At 43.2% G+C, this 9541-nt stretch overlaps 1 non-coding gene across 1 annotated transcript; it reads right to left on the bottom strand.

The window, feature by feature from the left end:
* Positions 1–398: 398 nt before the first annotated feature.
* LOC130959586 (small nucleolar RNA R71) lies at positions 399–506 on the bottom strand. The gene has a single exon (XR_009078658.1). It is a non-coding gene; the product is annotated as a small nucleolar RNA R71 (small nucleolar RNA).
* Positions 507–9541: the final 9035 nt, after the last annotated feature.

Below are 9541 nucleotides of genomic sequence, written 5' to 3'. Positions count from 1 at the left end.
CCGAAAACAATAACAATGCCAACAATGCAAGGAAGGTGCTGGGTGACTTCACTGCACCTACTCCTGATTTCTATGGGAGAAGCATCTCTATCCCTGCCATTGGAGCAAACAACTTTGAGCTTAAGCCTCAATTAGTTTCTCTAATGCAACAGAATTGCAAGTTCCATGGACTTCCAATGGAAGATCCTCATCAGTTTTTAGCTGAATTCTTGCAAATCTGTGACACAGTCAAGACTAATGGGGTTAACCCTGAGGCCTATAGACTGATGCTATTCCCTTTTGCTGTAAGAGACAGAGCTAGAATATGGTTGGATTCTCAACCTAAAGAAAGCCTGGACTCTTGGGAAAAGCTAGTCAATGCCTTCTTGGCAAAGTTCTTTCCACCACAAAGATGGAGTAAGCTTAGAGTGGAAGTCCAAACCTTCAGACAGAAGGATGGAGAATCCCTCTATGAAGCTTGGGAAAGATACAAACAATTGATCAGAAAATGTCCTTCTGACATGCTTTCTGAATGGAGCATCATAGGTATTTTCTATGATGGTCTCTCTGAACTATCCAAGATGTCTTTGGATAGCTCTGCTGGAGGATCTCTTCATCTGAAGAAGACGCCTGCAGAAGCTCAAGAACTGATTGAAATGGTTGCAAATAACCAATTCATGTACACTTCTGAAAGGAATCCTGTGAACAATGGGACTAGTCAGAAGAAAGGAGTTCTTGAAATTGACACTCTGAATGCCATATTGGCTCAGAACAAGATATTGACTCAACAAGTCAATTTGATTTCTCAAAGTCTGTCTGGAATGCAAAATGCACCAAGCAGTACTAAGGAAGCTTCATCTGAGGAAGAAGCCTATGATCCTGAGAACCCTTCCATGGAAGAGGTAAATTACCTGGGAGAACCCTATGGTAACACCTATAATTCTTCATGGAGAAATCACCCAAATCTCTCATGGAAGAATCAAGAGAGACCTCAACAAGGTTTCAATAATAATGGTGGAAGAAACAGGTTTAACAATGGTAAACCTTTTCCATCATCTTCTCAGCAACAGACAGAGAGCTCTAAGCAGAATACCTCTGACTTAGCAACCATGGTCTCTGATCTAATCAAAACCACTCAAAGTTTCATGACTGAAACTAGATCCTCCATTAGGAATTTGGAAGGACAAGTGGGTCAGCTGAGCAAGAAAATTACTGAACTTCCCCCAAGCACTCTCCCAAGTAACACTGAAGAAAATCCAAAAGGAGAGTGCAAAGCCCTAAATATGGCCGAATTCTGGGAGGAAGAAGAGGCAGTGAACGCCACTGAGGAAGGCCTCACTGGACGTCCACTGGCCTCCAATGAGTTCCCCAATGAGGAACCTTGGGAATCTGAGGCTCAAACTGAGACCATAGAGATTCCCTTGGACTTACTACTGCCCTTCATGAGCTCTGATGAGTATTCTTCCTCTGAAGAGGAGGAGTATGTCACTGAGGAGCAAGTTGCTAAATACCTTGGAGCAATCATGAAGCTGAATGACAAGTTATTTGGAAATGAGACTTGGGAGGATGAACCCCCTTTGCTCACCAAAGAACTGGATAACTTGTCTAGGCAGCAATTGCCTCAAAAGAGGCAGGATCCTGGGAAGTTTTCTATACCTTGTACCATAGGTACCATGACCTTCAAGAAGGCCTTGTGTGACTTGGGGTCAAGTATAAACCTCATGCCCCTCTGTAATGGAGAAATTAGGGATCTTTGAGGTGCAAGCTGCAAAAAATCTCACTAGAGATGGCAGACAACTCAAGAAAACAAGCCTATGGACTTGTAGAGGATGTTCTGGTTAAGGTTGAAGACCATTACATTCCTACTGATTTCATAGTCCTAGAGACTGGGAAGTGCATGGATGAATCAATCATCCTTGGCAGACCCTTCCTAGCCACAGCAAAGGCTGTGATTGATGTTGATAGAGGAGAGTTGATCATTCAAGTGAATGAAGAATCCTTGGTGTTTAAGGCCCAAGGATATCCCTCTGTCATCATGGAGAAGAAGCATGAAGAGCTTCTCTCAAAACAGAGCCAAACAGAGCCCCCACAGTCAGACTCTAAGTTTGGTGTTGGGAGGCCACAATCAAACTCTAAGTTTGGTGTTGGGAAGTTCCAACACGGTTCTGAGCATCTCTGAGGCTCCATGAGAGTCCTCTGTCAAGCTAATGACAGTAAAGAAGCGCTTGTTGGGAGGCAACCCAATGTTTTATAATTAATTATTTTCTTTTGTTATTTTATCTTTTTTGTAGGTGATGATCATAAGAAGTCACAAAAACAATGAAAAAAGCAAAACAAAATGAAAAACAGGAAGAAAAACAGCACACCCTGGAGAAGAAGAAGCTGGCGTTCAAACGCCAGTAATGCTAGCTGTTGGGCGTTTAACGCCCAGTCTGGCACCCTTCTGGGCGTTTAACGCCAGAAAGGGGCACAGACTGGCGTTAAACGCCAGTAAAGGGCAAAAACCTGGCGTTAAACGCCAGGAATGGGCACCAGCCCGGCGTTTAACGCCAGAAAAGGCTCAAACGTGGATTTTGATGCCATTTGGTGCAAGGATGCCTTTTCCTTGACACTACAGGATCTGTGGACCCCACAGGACCCTACCATCACTCTCTCTCTTCTTCCCCCATTCACCAATCACCTCAACACCTCTTCCCCAAAAACCCTCACCTATCAAATCCCATCTTTCTCTTCACCACTCACATCCATCCTTCATAAAACCCCACCAACCTCACCCTTCAAATTCAAACCACTTTCCCTCCCAAACCCACCCTCAAATGGCCGAACCCTCATCCCCCTCTTTCCTATATAAACCCCTCTTTACCCCTTCATTTTCCCACTACCTAAACACCACTTCTCCCCCTCCTTGGCCGAATACACCACCATCTCCTCCTCCTCATTTCTTCTTCTTCTACTCTCTTCTTTCTTCTTTTGCTCGAGGACGAGCAAACATTTTAAGTTTGGTGTGGTGAAAGCGTTGCTTTTTCGTTTTTCCATAACCATTTATGGCATCCAAGGCCGGAGAAACCTCTAGAAAGAGGAAAGGGAAGGCAAAGGCTTCCACCTCCGAGTCATGGGAGATGGATAGATTCCTCTCAAGGGTGCATCAAGACCACTTCTATGAAGTTGTGGCCTTGAAGAAGGTGATCCCCGAAGTCCCCTTTTCACTCAAAAAGGGTGAATATCCGGAGATCCGCCATGAGATCCGAAGAAGAGGTTGGGAAGTACTTACCAACCCCATTCAACAAGTCGGAATCTTGATGGTTCAAGAGTTCTATGCCAATGCATGGATCACCAAGAACCATGACCAAAGTGTGAACCCGGATCCAAAGAATTATCTTACTATGGTTCGGGGAAATACTTGGATTTTAGTCCGGAAAGTGTGAGGGTGGCGTTCAACTTGCCTATGATGCAAGGAGATGAGCATCCTTACACTAGAAGGGTCAACTTTGATCAAGGTTGGACCAAGTCCTCACAGTCATATGTGAAGAGGGCGCACAATGGAAGCAAGATTCAAGAGGAAAGCGGTCCAATTGAGAAGGCATGACCTCAAACCCGTGGCTAGAGGATGGTTAGAGTTCATACAACGCTCAATCATTCCCACTAGCAACCGGTCCGAAGTTACCATAGACCGGGCCATCATGATCCATAGCATCATGATTGGAGAAGAAATAGAAGTTCATGAGGTTATAGCCCAAGAACTCTACAAGGTGGCGGACAAGACCTCCACTTTGGCAAGGTTAGCCTTTCCTCACCTCATTTGTCACCTCTGTTATTCAGTTGGAGTTGACATAGAGGGAGACATCACCATTGATGAGGATAAGCCCATTACCAAGAAAAGGATGGAGCACACAAGAGACCCCTCTCATCATGAGATCCCTGAGATTCCTCAAGGGATGAATTTTCCTCCACAAGACTATTGGGGGCAACTAAACACCTCCCTAGGAGAGTTGAGTTCCAATATGGGACAACTAAGGGTGGAGCATCAAGAACACTCCATTCTCCTCCATGAAATTAGAGAAGACCAAAGAATCATGAGGGAGGAGCAACAAAGACAAGGAAGAGACATTGAGGAGCTCAAGCACTCCATAGGACCTTCAAAAGCAAGGAAGAGCCGCCATCACTGAGGTGGACCCGTTCCTTGATTTCCTTGTTCTTTATTCCTTTGTTTTTCGAATTTTAGTGCTTTATGTTATCCATGCTTGTGTCTTATGATCATTAGTGTCTTAGTGTCTATGCCTTAAAGTTATGAATGTCCTATGAATCCATCACCTTTCTTGAATAAAAATGTGCTTAATTGAAAAGGAAAGAATTGCATGAATTCTGAATTTTATAATAGTTTAATTATTTTGATGTGGTGGCAACACTTTTGTTCTCTGAATGTATGCTTGAACAGTGCATATGTCTTTTGAATTTGTGGTTCATGAATGTTGGCTCTTGAAAGAATGATGAAAAAGGAGACATGTTACTGAGGATCTGAAAAATCATTAAAAATGATTCTTGAAGCAAGAAAAAGCAAACGAAAAAAAAAATTTTCGAAAAAGAAAAAAAAAAGAAAAAAAAAAGAGAGAAAAAGAAAGAAATAAAGTTGTGATCCAAGGCAAATAAGAGTGTGCTTAAGAACCCTGGACACCTCTAATTGGGGACTTTAGCAAAGCTGAGTCACAATCTGAAAAGGTTCACCCAATTATGTGTCTGTGGCATGTATGTATCCGGTGGTAATACTGGAAGACAGAGTGCTTTGGGCCACAGCCAAGACTCAATAAATAGCTATGTTCAAGAATCATCATACTTCACTAGGAGAATCATTAACACTATCCGGATTCTGAGTTCCTAAAGAAGCCAATCATTCTGAATTACAAGGGATAGAGTGAGATGCCAAAACTATTCAGAGACAAAAAGTTAAAAGCCCCGCTCATCTAATTAATACTGATCTTCATAGATGTTTTTGGAGTTCATTGCATATTCTCTTCTCTTTATCCTATTTGATTTTCAGTTGCTTGGGGACAAGAAACAATTTAAGTTTGGTGTTGTGATGAGCGGATAATTTGTATACTTTTTGGCATTGTTTTTAGTATATTTTTAGTATGATCTAGTTAGTTTTTAGTATATTCTTATTAGTTTTTAGTTAAAATTCACTTTTCTGGACTTCACTATGAGTTTGTGTGTTTTTCCTGTGATTTCAGGTATTTTCTGGCTGAAATTGAGGGACCTGAGCAAAAATCTGATCCAGAGACTCAAAAAGGACTGCAGATGCTGTTGGATTCTGACCTCCCTGCACTCGAAGTGGATTTTCTGGAGCTACAAAAGCCCAATTGGCGCGCTCTCAACGGCGTTGGAAAGTAGACATCCTGGGCTTTCCAGCAATATATGATAGTCCATACTTTGCCCAAGATTTGATGGCCCAAACCGGCGTTCAAAGTCACCTCAAGAAATCCCAGCGTTAAACGCTGGAACTGGCACCCAAATGGGAGTTAAACGCCCAAACTGGCACCAAAGCTGGCGTTTAACTCCAAGGAGAGTCTCTACACGAAAAAGCTTCATTGCTCAGCCCAAGCACACACCAAGTGGGCCCGGAAGTAGATTTTTATGTCATTTACTCATCTATGTACTAGTTTTCTATAAGTAGGACCTTTTACTATTGTATTAAAAATCTTTGGATTGTTTTTAGATCCTTTGATCATCTTTGGATTATTTTTGATCCTTTGATCACTTTGGGGAGGCTGGCCTCACGGCCATGCCTAGACCTTGTTCTTATGTATTTTCAACGGTGGAGTTTCTACACACCATAGATTAAGGTGTGGAGCTCTGCTGTACCTCGAGTATTAATGCAATTACTATAGTTCTTCTATTCAATTCCGCTTGTTCTTTTACCAAGATATCACTTGTTCTTCAACTTGATGAAGGTGATGATTGACACTCATCATCATTCTCACCTATGAACAAGGTGACTGACAACCACTCTTGTTCTACAAGCATTTGAGGCTTAGTGAATATCTCTTGGATTCCGGATTGCACGATGCATGGTTGATCGCCTGACAACCGAGTGCTCGCTTGACAAACGAGCCAGCCATTCCGTGAGATCAGAGTCTTCGTGGTATAGGCAAGAACTGATGGCAGCATTCAAGAGAATCCGGAAGGTCTAACCTTGTCTGTGGTATTCTGAGTAGGATTCAATGATTGAATGACTGTGACGTGCTTCAAACCTGTAACCTACTGGGCGTTAGTGACAGACGCAAAAGAGTTATTCTATTCCGGTAGGGGAGGGAACCAAACCGGTGATTGGCAGCACTGTGACAGAGTGTGTGCATTAGCTTTCACTGCGCGGATGGGAGGTAGCTGCTGACAACAGTGAAACCTTACACGAGCTTGCCATGGAAAGGAGTAAGAAAGGATTGGATGAAGGCATTAGGAAAGCAGAGAGACAGAAGGGAAGGCATCTTCATACACTTGTCTGAAGCTCTTACACCAATGATATACATAAGTATCTCTATCCTTATCTTTTATGTTATTTTCGTTCATCACCATATACATCTGAGTTTGCCTGACTAAGATTTACAAGATGACCATAGCTTGCTTCAATACTAACAATCTCCGTGGGATCGACCCTTACTCACGTAAGGTTTATTACTTGGACGACCCAGTGCACTTGCTGGTTAGTTGTGCGAAGTTGTGTAATGCCATGGTATTGAGCCACCAAGTTCTTGGAGCCATTACCGGGGATTATTTGAGTTGTGAAAAAGTATTATTCACAATTTCGCGCACCAAATCTCATGGCGGATCTCCGGATATTCACCCTTTTTGAGTGAAAAGGGGACCTCGGGGATCACCTTCTTCAAGGCCACAACTTCATAAAAGTGGTCTTGATGCACCCTTGAGATGAACCTATCCATCTCCCATGACTCGGAGGTGGAAGCTTTTGCCTTCCCTTTCCTCTTTCTAGAGGTTTCTCCGGCCTTGGATGCCATAATGGTTATGGAAAAACGAAAAAGCAACGCTTTTACCACACCAAACTTAAAATGTTTGCTCGTCCTCGAGCAAAAGAAGAAAGAAGAGAGTAGATGAAGAAGAAATGAGGAAGAGGGAGATGGTGGTGTATTCGGCCAAAGAGGGGAGAAGTGGTGTTTTGGTTGTGTGAAAATGAAGGGGTTAAGAAGGGTTTATATAGGAGAGAGGGGAGATGAGGTTCGGCCATTATGGGTGGGTTTGGGAGGGAAAGTGGTTTGAATTTGAAGGGTGAGGTTGGTGGGGTTTTATGAAGGATGGATGTGAGTGGTGAAGAGAAAGATGGGATTTGATAGGGGAAGGGTTTTTGGGGAAGAGGTGTTGAGGTGATTGGTGAATGGGGGAAGAAGAGAGAGAGTGGTGGTGGGGTCCTGTGGGGTCCACAGATCCTGTGGTGTCAAGGAAAAGTCATCCCTGCACCAAATGTTGCTCAAAATCACGTTTTGAGGCATTTCTGGCGTTAAACGCCGGGCTGATGCCCATTCCTGGCGTTTAACGCCAGGTTCTTACCCTTTTCTGGCGTTTAACGCCAGTCTGGTGCCCCTTTCTGGCGTTAAACGCCCAGAATGGTGCCAGACTGGGCGTTAAACGCCCAACTGCTAGGTTTACTGGCTTTTGAACGCCAGCAACATCTTCCTCCAGGGTGTGCTGTTTTTCTTCCTATTTTTCATTTTGTTTTTGCTTTTCTAATGGATTTTGTGACTTCTTATGATCATCAACCTACAAAAAACATAAAATAACAAAAGAAACTATATAAAATATAATCATTGGGTTGCCTCCCAACAAGCGCTTCTTTAATGTCAGTAGCTTGACAGAGGGCTCTCATGGAGCCTCACAGATATTCAGAGCAATGTTGGAACCTCCCAACACCAAACTTAGAGTTTGAATGTGGGGGGTCAACACCAAACTTAGAGTTTGGTTGTGGCCTCCCAACACCAAACTTAGAGTTTGACTGTGGGGGCTCTTCTTGACTCTGATTTGAGAGAAGCTCTTCATGCTTCATCTCTATGGTGACAGAGGGGTATCCTTGAGCCTTAAACACAAAGGATTCTCCATTCACTTGAATGATCAGTTCACCTCCATCAACATCAATCACAGCTTTTGCTGTGGCTAGGAAGGGTCTGCCAAGGATGATAGATTCATCCATGCACTTCCCAGTCTCTAGGACTATGAAATCAGTAGGGATGTAATGGTCTTCAATCTTAACCAAAACATTCTCTACAAGTCCATAAGCTTGTTTTCTTGAGTTGGCTGCCATCTCTAGTGAGATTTTTGCAGCTTGTACCTCAAAGATCCTTAGCTTCTCCATTACTGAGAGAGGCATGAGGTTTACACTTGACCCTAAGTCACACAGAGCCTTCTTGAAGGTCATGGTGCCTATGGTACAAGGTATGGAAAACTTCCCAGGGTCTTGTCTCTTTTGAGGTAGTTTCTGCCTAGACAAGTCATCCAGTTCTTTGGTGAGCAAAGGAGGTTCATCCTCCCAAGTCTCATTTCCAAATAACTTGTCATTTAGCTTCATGATTGCTCCAAGGTACTTAGCAACTTGCTCTTCAGTGACATACTCATCCTCTTCAGAGGAAGAATACTCATCAGAGCTCATGAAAGGCAGAAGTAAGTCCAATGGAATCTCTATGGTCTCATGTTGAGTCTCAGATTCCCATGGTTCCTCATTGGGGAACTCATTGGAGGCCAGTGCACGCCCATTGAGGTCTTCCTCAGTGGCGTTCACTTCCTCCCCTTCCTCTCCAAATTCGGCCATATTGATGGCTTTGCACTCTCCTTTTGGATTTTCTTCTGTGTTGCTTGGAAGAGTACTTGGAGGGAGTTCAGTAACTTTCTTGCTCAGCTGTCCCACTTGTCCTTCCAAATTCCTAATGGAAGACCTCGTTTCAGTCATGAAACTTTGAGTGGTTTTAATTAGATCAGAGACCATGGTTGCTAAGTCAGAGGGGTTCTGCTTAGAATTCTCTGTCTGTTGCTGAGAAGATGATGGAAAAGGTTTGCCATTGTTAAACCTGTTTCTTCCACCATTATTATTGAAACCTTGTTGAGGTCTCTCTTGATTCTTCCATGAGAGATTTGGGTGATTTCTCCATGAAGAATTATAGGTGTTTCCATAGGGTTCTCCTAGGTAATTCACCTCTTCCATTGAAGGGTTCTCAGGATCATAAACTTCTTCCTCAGATGAAGCCTCCTTAGTACTGCTTGGTGCATTTTGCCTTCCAGACAGACTTTGAGAAATCAAATTGACTTGTTGAGTCAATATCTTGTTCTGAGCCAATATGGCATTCAGAGCATCAATCTCAAGAACTCCTTTCTTCTGACTTGTCCCATTGTTCACAGGATTCCTTTCAGAAGTGTACATGAATTGGTTATTTGCAACCATTTCAATGAGCTCTTGAGCCTCTGTAGGCGTCTTCTTCAGATGAAGAGATCCTCCAGCAGAGCTATCCAAGGACATCTTGGATAGTTCAGAGAGACCATCATAGAAAATACCTATGATGCTCCATTCAGA

Source organism: Arachis stenosperma, chromosome 10 (genome assembly GCF_014773155.1).
Source record: "Arachis stenosperma cultivar V10309 chromosome 10, arast.V10309.gnm1.PFL2, whole genome shotgun sequence".
NCBI lineage: Eukaryota > Viridiplantae > Streptophyta > Magnoliopsida > Fabales > Fabaceae > Arachis > Arachis stenosperma.
Note: the sequence above shows the minus strand (reverse complement) of the source record. Positions and strands in the feature narration are given on the sequence as shown.